Raw genomic sequence first — 13,115 nt, 5'->3', positions numbered from 1 at the left:
GAGTAACTGCACCACATATTTTATGATAAAAGTGACGAGCTGTTAAGTTGATGGCAAGCCCTTGCCTGGCTGGCTGCTATGTAGTGCCGCTCATGAAAATCCAAATGATAGGCAACGTTATTGCGCTCGTCACCGTGAGACGTAAGATGTTATGTCTTAGTAGCTAGATAAGGCGCTGAAAACCCCAAAATCCCCAAAAACTGAAGTATTTTTACTATACAACTTGTCTGTTAAAAATACACCGCTGAATTCTAGCGTTCAAAAACATGAAACAGCATACCCCGCATCACTACCAAGTGAATTGGAATATTCTGCCAGTCATAGGGCTCGACGACCATCACAAATATGATTCCATCAGAATTTGCTGCATATTAATTCTTTTGCTTTAGATTTTCATCAGCTTATAACGCTGAACTTGTCGCCTTTGATGCGGTTTCAAATCATCGGGCCTTTTCCATTCTTCTCTAGATTAACCAGCACTTTGATAGTAGAAAAGGCCCGACGGATGATGTCGTTTAAGGGAGGAAAGACCAAGGTTATGTACGTTACCACCATAACCCGATCTATGAAATGCTCAAGCGCAACCCGACTTCTAAAGTGTCGGTGACGTACTGTGTGTATCTGTGTGTGCCCCGGTTTGATACTCGCCCGTCATGTTTAAATGTGTATTCGATTGCATAGGTACGATTATTCGGAGCTTTCATTCCTCTGGTGTTAGAAAGAGAGTAGCTATGGATTCCGGTAAAATCACATACCACCACGTGATCTGTTTGTAAGCTCCTTTGTTATGCTCTTCCATAAAAGAAAGCGGAGATTGAAATTTGAAAGTACTTATTATATCGTGTCCGTAGCAGCAATAATGTGATCCCGGATCTGAAATATTACCAGAAGTGAGAAGCAACTTTTCTTGAATAATATGACAATATCCGGACGACCGAGCCTTGCTCGGATTTTTAAGAATGTACAAAACTTGCACAAAAAAAAACTAATAGGTCACCTTCTGTCCCAAACCGGGGTCTTCTGCTTCCCGGATCACCCAATGTCCCATCTGAGCTATAATAGTCTTGTATATAGTGGCGAAATTTACCTTTGTATTCTAATGTTATTGTAGCTGTTTCTCATTCAAACATGGATAAAACCATTTTTTTAAATTGAAACCTAGCTAGATCGATTTATCACCCCCGAAATCCCCTGCATACTTAATTTTATGAAAATCGTTGGAGCCGTTTCCGAGATTCAGATTATATTGTGTATATATATATATATACAAGAATTGCTCGTTTAAAGATATAAGATTATGGTTCGTTCAAGGAAAGAAAATACAGTATTTAAAAAGAATTTTTTTCACTTGGACAAGTCACTTCAGCACCTATATATATTTACGAGGATTATACTATATAGTTAGGGTATCTTTTATATAATTATTAATGCCATTACATAAAAATTCAGAAGAATTATTATTTCTATAATTATAGAGTTATTAGTAACAATAATTATAGAGAATTGTTACGAAAAATAACAAGCAAATACTATAAAACCTTAAAAGAATGTTCCTCTATATAAAGAACTGCATTACTGAGAAACACTTATACACACTTGCTCGTACTAAGCAAACCGCGCACATTAATGTTTAGCGAATGCAAAATGCCGCAAAAAGCAATAAGCATTGCGTCCCATACGACCAACAGCAAATAATGAATAATAATTTCTCAACTAGTTAATGCAAATGTTGGAAAGAACACACTGTGGTTCGCTTAGGGTAACCAACAGTGTAGAATTGTATTTATTTATCCACTATATAATCTCAAAAATACTTCAAAAAGCTAAATAATAACATTAACGGCCTTAAAAATAAAATTGACATAAAGTTATAACTAATCATAAACCAAGAAAATGCAAAATGTTTACAAATAGACATTTCGCTTATGATTGGTTTATTCAGACATAATTATAACCTTTCCCGCGTTTATTTGCAAGGCAGCTTGTCATTCAGAAAACTTCAGAACTATCATTGTATTGACAGTGTTGTCAACGATATTGTTAACATTTTGCATATTCTTTGTTTATGTTTAGTTATAACTTTACACCAAGTTTACTTGTAAGTATTTTTATTCTTTAAATATGAATATTTCACCATAATCGGATGAACGATATGGCCATCAAACATATTAAGAACAGAACTCTTCAGCAAATTTAATGATGCATATACAATAAAAGCAAGTGTTTGCCGCTACTGACGAAAAATTAGCAAATTGGTGACGTATTATCGGACTGTTAGGTCGTCTATATGCAAGTATATTCTTTGAATGTGGTGGTTTTTTTATTGCGTGCGAAGTACCTGTTGTGTTTCTTAGTTTTTATTTATTAGATACTCGTGTGAGTAAATATATAAAAATAGAAACCTTTTGACGTAGTTTACTGTAGACTGTGGAATACCGCTCCATAGGTGACCCAAAAGTGCTCGCTACTATATGTGCATCATAAAATTAGTAGGATTTTTCTCTTTGAATTTGTTTCTACATGTGCAACATGGGATTAATAGGATTTTCCTCTTTGAAACCTTTTATGTGCACCATGAGATTCGTAGGATTTTTCTTTTTGCATTTCCAGAATGTTTTCAGGAAGCTCATTATAATATTGAACACCATTACCGATGATTTTTCGGTCGATTTAACTTAGCTTAGAAGTGTCAAAAGTATCAAAATTGTCGAATAATATTGAAAAACTCTCATTACTTCTTCGTTTCTTGGATATACAATCGTGAGTCTTAAATACAAGATCCAGTTCTTATTACATGATATAAATAGGTTACAAAAAATATACATCTATTAACCATTTACAGTTTTCGCATATACGAGACTATAAGCGTGTTACAAATAATTAACAAAAAAAGATCAAAAAGTAGTATATAGATATAAATACACGAAGACAAATTGAATGGATATTATAGTATTCAGGTATTTAGCAATCAAGAGAACACTCACTCATCCAACGCCTCGTCACGTCAAACCTCTTAACGCGTTTGGTGACGTATTGAATATATCGAAATCTGGCAAGTCTACTGATATCTGATTTATTCCTTTTGGACACCTTATAAAATATGAATGTTGCCTGTAATTGGTACTGCAATGAGGAACGTATATAGTACATTTTGTCCTGGTGTAGTTATTGGGCGCTTTGATACCAATTTGTGATGTTAATTTAGAAGAGTCTATTTTAGAGTGAAGTAACTTAGAGTAAAAAACAGTATCAGCTATTTGACGTCTTATTTGGAAATAATGGAAGTATGTGATGCCTTTTACATCTTATTATATAAGTCTCATTTGCCCAGTAATTTCACTAGCTACGGCGCCTTTCAGACCGAAACACAGTAATGCTTAAACATTACTGCTTCACGGCAGAAATAGGTGCCGTTGTGGTACCCATGATCTAGCCGGCATCCTGTGCAAAGGAGCCTCCCACTAGTAAATTATGTGTGAAAGATTTCTGTAATATAAATGACTTTTTTAATGATAACAATAGGATTGTAACTAACTAACTAATTGTAGGAGCGAACGCTGCTCTCAGGTTATTTAAATAATATTGTTTTATGTAACGAAATTTTATTTAAGAAAGAAGAAGCCCGCTGAGTTTCGTGCGCCAGTTCTCCTCTTCTCAAATTTGAGGCATAAATTTATGAATGGGTGGTAGTTTTTGACGTTCAATAAGTGATTTAAAATCCTAATTTGAACACGGACAAGTAAAAAAATAAGGACTCCGTGTCACCTTACATAACAGTGAGGCACCAAAACAACCAGCGTAAACGTATAAATACATAGCCCCACGCATACACTTACACTAATACAAGCCGATCGGCCGCCATTATGAGATTTGCCATCGTCTGTGACAGATCAGTTTGCGTCGCAATTAAATATTTTAAAAATGCCGTCGTGCGTTGTGTAAAAGTGTAAAAACAATACTATAAAGGTATTTGTGGATATATGATTATTTAAGAAAGAAAAAATTGTGTTACTGGTATACCCCGTAACCGCACACACACTAGCATAAAGGTGCTTCACTTGCTAATATCACGGCGCGGAGTCCTTCTTTTTTTACTAGTCCGTGAATTTGAATAATAATATTTGAATTCGAAATTATTAATTCCTATTCTTTAACAAACGCAGTATTTAAATGAATACCACGGTTTGATAATTAGCTTAAGGTCCGTGATCAAGGATTCCTTTTACACATAGTTGGGAAGACAGCGACAAAACACGATCACGTACCTATTGTACGTACCGTGAGAACTCTAAAATCGACGTTACATTTATCCGACGTTACTTTCTGTTAAAGACCTTATTGTCTTTAACAACGATCACCATTCTGTTCTTATAATATGCTTGATAAAAATATTTTCTAAATATTAAAGTTCGCAGTCGGCAGGTAAAGTGCCCCTTAAGCTGGCAGCGTTACTTCTCTGTATGGCCAAACTTATTCTATGACAGAAATACCCAAAGTATTTGGTACCTTGGACCTGTCAAATCTGCAACACGTTTGGATAACTCTTTTATGGTTTTTGTCCTGATGAACCCTAAAAGCTCTTTTGCACTACGTCCGATCCGAATCCGATCCGTACCCGTGAAAAACAGTCCGATGTAGTCGTAGAAATATTTCTAACGATTGACGTAAAGAAATCGGATGACGGAACTAGTGCGTAAACTACCTTAGAAATAGTTTTACGACTACTCCGGACCGTGCTTTCACGGATACGGATCGGATTCGGATCGGACGTAGTGCGAAAGCGCTTTTATACTTATAGCATTAAAAGATACATTTGTCCTCCGCTTTTGGTTTTCAGTAGGTTCTGCTATTGTATATTCCGCCTTAGACAGGTGCTATTGCATCTACTCAAGTCGCGTCCGACATAAACAGCCTTCTACAGCTCCACTGCGACCATATGCCATCAGGTCTCATGTTATCGTCACGTGAAATACCATTCGGCTCTAGGATATCCAAAAATAAGGCATGCTGACGTTTGCCTGACGGATGACATCGTTGAAGGCGGCATGGCGGGAGGGACGGCTCATGTGGATTCAAGGTGCCCAGGGACCAATTACATTTCAGCAGCTTGAATTATCTAAAAGCTTCCCTATTTAAGTCAAAGGTTACAGGCTACAGCCTGAATACTAATTATAAATGAGAAGCCTTTTATTTGCGTTCATAGGCGAAAGTTAATAGAAACTTAGAAAATAACATGTAACAAGAGTGTTTATAACATTCTCGTGCCAAAAGTCCAGTTTGAACCAGTAAGCCCGATTAAATGTGTTGTGAAAGATTAAGTAAGTAAATGATTTTGAATTCCTCTTTTTTTTTATAAAATAAGATGTAACACAAATCACTGTATTTTTATCAATATACTTTGAATCAGGTACGCGCGAATACGCTAGTTAGTATCATGGTGGGCGATCATAACGTTAAGCCTCAGAAATTAATTTTAACGTAACAATCTATACTTCAAGCGACGTGGTGAGGATCATTGAGCCGTGACGTCAAGTATTGCCATACTTTATGCCACTATTTCATTGAATATCTTTTTAATCTCAATATTTATATACAAAGTTGGGATATTTTTTAAATTCGTTTCTAAATACATTTTTCTTTAAAACCATTTATTATTTATTTCTTTATTACTATCATCAGGACCATTAGCACCATAAGCAAAATATACTTTAATGGTTACGTAGAAGATCCATAAAATATCCCAAATAATAATTTCGCCTGGTTACAAGCAGTTTGTAAGTACGTGTAAATATAAAAATGTCCGACTGACTTTAATAATTCAAGACTGTTCGCGTCGACGAGCAATAAAGAGCTGTTTGACTAATTTAATTTTCTCGCTGAGTCTTGCAGTTCAATAATATTGTTAATTTATCAATGTCCCAGAGGGTTGGGGAGTTTACGAATTCGGATACGCTTGAGTTTAGAATTCGGATTGTTTTCATATTGTTTACCAGTTAATGTAAATTATAATTGTTAAAGAAAACTGTTTCCATCCTTCCAAACTTAACTATATAAGCAAAAAAATATGATTTGATTTGATAACAACCCTTTTATTGTTATAAATGTAGTTAACGTTGGAAGAATAATTGCAGGTAATTTGCATACGAGGTATAAATAAAGTGTAGAAATTTATACAGCTGTTAATAAAACACTTTTTAAAGGATTAAAACGCGCGTAATTGTAAATTTGTTTTTACATAATAGATTTTTGGGTATAAGTAAAATTTTTATTATTATTTTAGTTAAACCGACGTATCAAAACCTTTCCAGATCTCGTTTTCAGTGGGACTGCCAAAGATAATTTAAACACTACGTTCAGGGACTGCAGATGAAATGAGTCATAGATAGAATTTGTCATAGTATCATTATGAAGTTTAGCGCTATTTATTGCCACTGAGGAAGTATTTGCTGTAGACAGATGGTTTTTTGGCAAAATTTACAGACAGTGTCTACTTAGTCTAAGATCCGGCTGCAGGCTGCATTTATTAAGTCGTCTCTATTACTCCTCGGTGGTTGAGAACACTAACATTCGAAAAATGCGCAATGCGCAAAGCGTCGCACAGCCGGCAATCGCTATCCTCGTCTGACAGGTGATGTTACGCGCTAGCCCTCTTTAACTCTAGCTTAAATATTTATAATTTTTAAACCCAGCAACCCTTATTTGGAGTTATGTAATTAGGCAACCATACATGATAATAAATAGAAAAAAAATCTCTTTAATTTGATATATGATTTATAAATAAACGTTGTGAACGTATGTATAAATGTATCGAAATCATACCATCAATTTACACGTGCGGCCAAGTGCGCAACGGCAACCGTGATTTTTTTGAATCTTCATATAAATTGCCGTGATGAAGACGTTATTTTATTTAAAAAATGATGTGGTGTCGTGGGACACCAGGTAGGAACGAAGTTCCTTCGGCTAATGTAGAATCGACACAAATTGCAAAAAAAATCGTTCTAATATTGCTATAATCGTTATCATATATTAATATAATAATATTGATAATATATACACTACTCGCTTGTGTATGCGACTGTCGCGCCTGCGCACGTCTCATTTAACGGTTTTATTCCACGCACTTTTCCACGCACTTTTTTCCACGGATTTTTTCTTACGGTTTTACGATCACATTTTTTTCAGTTCGGTCGCGCAGCAAAATCCCTATCCCCTCCAAGCCTGCCGTAAGGAACTTCGTCCAAAAACAAGTGAACGAAAATCTTTCTCAAAAATCAATTAAAAATAATTTAATAAAAAATACTGAGGCCAAATTTTGATAGGCAACCTGGTAAATATAATTAACTAATATAAATATACTTATAAATTTGATTATCAGCAAAATAACAATGAACGCACTAATCCTGCAGTCGGATCTCGTACTATCTTCTTTTTGAGTATGTGTAGTTGTGGATTTTAATTAAGAAATTATTATAACCGAGGTGTTAGATAATTTTAGACAGTCTTCTTTATAGAAATTTGGGTGTTTTTTGTGACGTCGTGTTTGATATCATACACAAGCGACAGACAGTTTTGATCCTTTAAAATGTTTTATTTAAATTGTTTTATTTAAATGTGTAACACTCGTATTGATCAAATAAAATACTTTGTATAAAGTTTTATAAATTAATTTCATTGGTGTAGCATTTCATTGTCTAGTATTTTTTTTGTGTAGACTTTTTTTTTCTTTACATAACGGGGCAAACGAGGACGAGGATGTTTATATGAGGTGGTTGTCCATGGACATCCGCAATATCTGGAGTCAAGAGATCATCTCTTCAAGGCCCACCTTTATAAATTATATAAATGCATTCATTTTCTCAATATTGATTCCTTTAGAATTCTCTTTGATGTCATTTCTAATATACTAGGTACTACTACCATTTCGGAAACAAATGGCGCTCTGAGAGAGAAGAAGCAGTGCAAAAAATTCTCCCGGCACACTTTTTTACTTTGCGCTCTTGTCAATAAAAATATACAACACTTTACAGTGTATTTTTATCGCTATACAATTATCATAATCTAGTCCCAGGCTGTCCGATCACTTAGATATTCAGCTGTGGAGTAATAGGATTTACGACAGAGCCATTTTTTAATAAAACATTTAAATTTATTTATAGATAATGCCTGAACAGTGGCTGGGACTTTATTATAAAAGTGTATACATTTGCACTTAAAACTATTATGTATCTTATGAAGCCTACTAGAATTAGTTACAAGCAATCCCTTATTTCTAGTGTTATAATAATGAAAATCACTATTAAGAGCAAAAAGTTTAAGTTGGGAATTTGCTTTAAGCTTGAAGTTCTCTTAGTCGTATCAGTCTGGGAACACTGCAGCCGGTACTTTATTCCACAAAGTGGCTATGAAAGGCTGGAAATTTCTTGCAAAACGCGGACGTTGGCAGAATTCAGCTGCTGGTATTAACTACAACAACTCCTTTTTAAGATATTTCTAGAACCTTGTTAGATCTCCGCTGTCTCTCAGTCGGTCAGCGAGCTGTTATTTATATGGCGCTATAGTTAGATCGCTGAAATTTTAATAGTATGATTATTATTACCATAGACTTAGAAATACTAAGGTATAGACAACCTGGCAGCCCGATAATGATTAATGTGCTAAAAAACGAGCTAAAACGACTTGTCAATAAAAAGTCGGTAGCAGTTACAATAAATTCGCTTCTATCTATCTATCTTGCTGTATGTCCCTTAGGGTAATGATATAATTCTCGCGAAAACATTTAATTGTGTGTACCTACTTAACAACTATTTATTTTAAGCTAAACTGTTATAAACTATAAAAAAAAAATTACCTAAACTATCTTAAATATTTTAATATTATTATTAAGTAGTATTGGACAACATGAGTTATTAAATGTATTTTTCAATTTTATTGCATTTTTTTTAAGTTTGAGAACACTCCCCGGCTATAGGTACCGTTGTATATGACCGGCAACTATATATTCATTTAATCTTTTACCATTAGTAGTGAGTTTAAATCTTTGGAAAAGAAATAAAAAAAAAATGTGAAAGTGGAACTTTCCCCACAGTATCTATACTAGATAGGTACTGTAAGTTATTAAGTGCCGGATTAGCCATATAGCACTTGCTACACTTGTAGCAATGTCCCACTCATCTCTGTCTGAGCATAATTTTTTGAGAGAAACTTATTAATATATTGAATTTTTTGATGTGGCATAGACGTGAAACGTTACAACTTTTCCTACTAAGACAACCAACGTCAGACACTCAGTAACTGATTATTTCTACTATATATACCAAGGGCTCATTGAAAGAATTTGCTACGGGTCCCGCGTAAGCTTAATCCGTTACTGAAGTTATTACTAATAATGCTAAAAACAACACGTAATAACAATGATAATAAAAACCATTCTGGCGAATACCAAAAAAAGCCAATGTGTAAATTAAAAACATTTTTTTTTATACACCGCGGCTCATAATTACTAGAGGAATCACATGAGCGTTGTCAACCATAAACAAATTGGTACGTTGTACCAGTGGGAGGCTAGTTTGGACAGGAAGGCGGCTAGATTATGGGTACCACAACGGCGCCTATTTCTGCCGTGAAGCAGTGATATGTAAGCTTTATTGTGCTTCGCTCTGAAGGGCGCCGTAGCTAGTGACATTACTGAGCAAATGAGACTTAACATCTCATGTCTCAAAGAGACGAACACAATTGTAGTGCCACTCAGAATTTTTGGGCTTTTCAAGAATCTTTAGCGGCACTGCATTGTAATGGGCAGGCCGTATCAATTACCATCAACTGAAAGCCCTGCTCGTCTCGTCCCATTATGTAATAAAAAAAGGCGCGGGCGAGAATTGAACCGGGAGCATCGTGGTGGATCTCAACGGATTTACATTATGTGCAATACGCGCGCCGCTGCAGCGCAGTGAACAAATAACATCAGGTGAGTTATTTTCTTCCTCTTCCATAGAAAAACATGCGTTTCAATCACAACATAGATAAAAAACGTTACAATATTTAATTTTAGCTACTAGGGTGTCGTTTGTAGTCACGAGGCGAATCCGAGTGCCTCAATAGATGTGAACATCATAATATTATATACCCATTGATTCATACCACCTATAACGAAAACGAAAAACAGACGAATACTTTATTTTTAACAATTTTACAAATAGAACGCAAAGAGATTAAGGTAAATAAATAGTTTTTGAATGAATGAATGAATGAAAACTTTATTAATAGCAAACACAAACCACACAGAATAATAAAAGTAAAAAAGAACTTACAGAGGTAAAAAAAATTAAGAACTAATAACATAAATATAATACAAATGAAAAAAAAAACAAGTATATGTATAAAATTATAGGAATTATCTTAATTTAAAAGTACTGTGTAGCAGTTATTGTTATTAAAAGGAGCTGACTCAGCGTCATGCTACGTTGGTATAATACCAACACAGCGCTGATTTTCAGCAGCCCCTTGGTGACCCATTGAGTAACTACTATTGTTAAATATTTTTTGTTTTATTAAAGGTTCCATTAACTTATTTACTTTTAAAAGATGAAATTTGGTACTACTGTTCAGAAATTAGGTACATAAATATTAAAATAATTGCAGTTTTCAAAATATTGGCAACAATACAAACTAAAAGTTCGATCTCATTATGTATTATTAGTAGATATATCTAATAATGTCAGACTTATGCACACAATTTATGAGCATATACGTTATTAATTAATAATTAACAGACATAAGAATAAGGTTTTTAACCTTTTTCCGGAAAGTTCCAACAATCTTCAAGCTACGAAACGGTAGTGGTATATCATTCCAGCACTTGGTGGCACTGTACCTAAAACTTCCTCTAAAAGAGGCGGAATGATGGAGTGGGACTGATAGGACATTGAAAGCGGACCTTGTTTCAAAATTTAACTGGCTGCGCTGACTTAGCCATTCCAATTTATTATATAAATATTTTGGCGTTTTTGTCATAATAATACCAAAAAGAAGCGTAGCTAAATGAAGTCGTCTACGAGCATCCATATTTAAAATATTTGCTTCTTTGAGGTATGGAGAAATGTGTTGTCGGGCCGGTATATCCCAGCAAAAACGAGCACATGCATTTTGTACTCTTTGTATTGAATTTCTGGTTCTACCAAGATTCCTCGGACCATACACTGTATCGGCATAGTTAAATTTGGATAAAACAAGAGCCTCACAAAGACGTATGCGTAGTTCTGTGGTTATAAATGGTCTAATTTTGTACAAAACTTTTAATCTATAAAAACTGTTGGAAATTACTTTATTTACATGCTTCTCAAATCTTAGGGATTCATCCATTATCAACCCAAGATTACGAGCTTCGTGTACGCGTTCGATATGCTTATTATTTATGACTAGTCTTACATTGTATTAATTAATTAATTCTAAGCCTTTACAATTGCCGAAGACCATAAATTTTGTTTTATCCGGGTTTAAAATCAATGAGTTTTTTTCAGGCCACATGAATATTGCATGAAGATCAGCATTTATAATATCTATTGCCTGTTGGGCTTCGTGTGGCGGAAAAGAAAAATAAAGCTGTATATCATCAGCGTAAATCTGATATTTGCAGTGTTTTATGTTTTTAATTATTTCAGCAATGTATAGAATAAAGATAAGGGGCCCTAAAATAGAGCCCTGGGGAACTCCCCTCGTTATATTGGCACGTTCTGAAAAATTTGTGTTACCCTGCTCATCTATCACTGAGACCGTCTGTGTTCTATTAGTGAGATAACTTTCAAACTACTTAATACTACTTTCACTAAAACCATAGTAGGCTAGCTTGGAAAGTAGGAGATTTATATTTAAAGTATCAAAAGCACGTGAGGAATCAAGAAGTATTAAGATTGTTACTTTTTTTTCCTCTTGCGCTGCTAAAATATTATCTACTACGTCAATTTTTCATACATTCACTTATTTTATTTTATTTTCGCGATGATTGTGCATCTTGTTGCAACAATTTACATAGATATAAAATAATTAAATAAAAAAATATGCAGTTAATGTTTATAGAAAGAAATGGCAATGAGTTTGAGGCCCCTTCTTCTCATAAAACCTTGTATAGGTGTTAAATAATAGTAAGAAAAAGGATAAAGGTAATTATCATCTGAATTCCCCCTTCCAACAAAATCACAACACTATAGGTTAGTATTTTTCCATTTATTAATGATCTAACAGCGAAACAGATTATAAACAAATTACAACTATTTGCTTTTTAATAAAAGAATAGCAATAATGTGGAGCCGGTAATGGATCTCAAGCCCATGGATCACTCAAGTCTAAACGGTGAACGGTGGTTGAGGGGCCGCGGAGGGGGTATCATCAATCAGCCCCTAGCGATTAACGAGCGTGTGGGTTACGCTATAAGCGATAGCGTTTATTACTTTATCTACACCCATGCTTTAAATTCTCTATTAAAGATTCTGAAACAGTTAGCTTATTACCAACATTAAAACACCCAATGTTCTAATAACCATTACATCATCCAAATGAGTGTTGTAATGTTGTACTGAATTTCATAACAACACTCATATGTTTTTTTTTCGATCCCATGCGCAAAGAGTTTCAACAGACAGCAACATTCTTATTGCTCGATGCGTGGTATCTGTATGAATTTCAAAAAAAGAACATTTTCGTTTACGCGCGTTCCACACTACCAGAACTTCACACGCCGTAAAAAAAAGTAGGTTATTCGAATCCCCGCCATTTTTCGTCAATATTTTTATTGTTTTGTTTACAAAAACTGAGCGATTCATTTGAAACGCTGCAAATGAACATTATATTCGAGTAAATTTTAACACTATTCAAAATGTAAATTACTACTAAAATAAATAATTGTTGCAATACTTAGTTTATATGTATATATAATCAGTAATGAATGATATTAGGTTACTATAAGGACTGGTGTTTTGGTGTTAGCAGTAAGCTAACTGTTTCAGAATCTTTTAGAGGATTCATATTCTGGGTGTAGATAAAGTCTTGTATGCAACTGTTGATAGTTAGGTATTAAAACACTCATGTGATACTATTATCACCACATTCGTATTTTAATA

The 13,115-nt window shown here is 34.4% G+C and overlaps 1 protein-coding gene across 1 annotated transcript in view; it reads left to right on the top strand.

The window, feature by feature from the left end:
• Nucleotides 1-13,115, top strand: part of LOC126977843 (peptidyl-prolyl cis-trans isomerase FKBP8) — a 323,871-nt gene that overhangs the window by 49,960 nt on the left and 260,796 nt on the right. The gene's annotated exons all lie outside the window — the stretch shown is intronic.

This window comes from Leptidea sinapis, chromosome 46, assembly GCF_905404315.1.
Source record: "Leptidea sinapis chromosome 46, ilLepSina1.1, whole genome shotgun sequence".
Lineage (NCBI taxonomy): Eukaryota > Metazoa > Arthropoda > Insecta > Lepidoptera > Pieridae > Leptidea > Leptidea sinapis.
The sequence above is the reverse complement of the archived record's forward strand: the minus strand, read 5'-3'. Positions and strand labels throughout refer to the sequence as shown.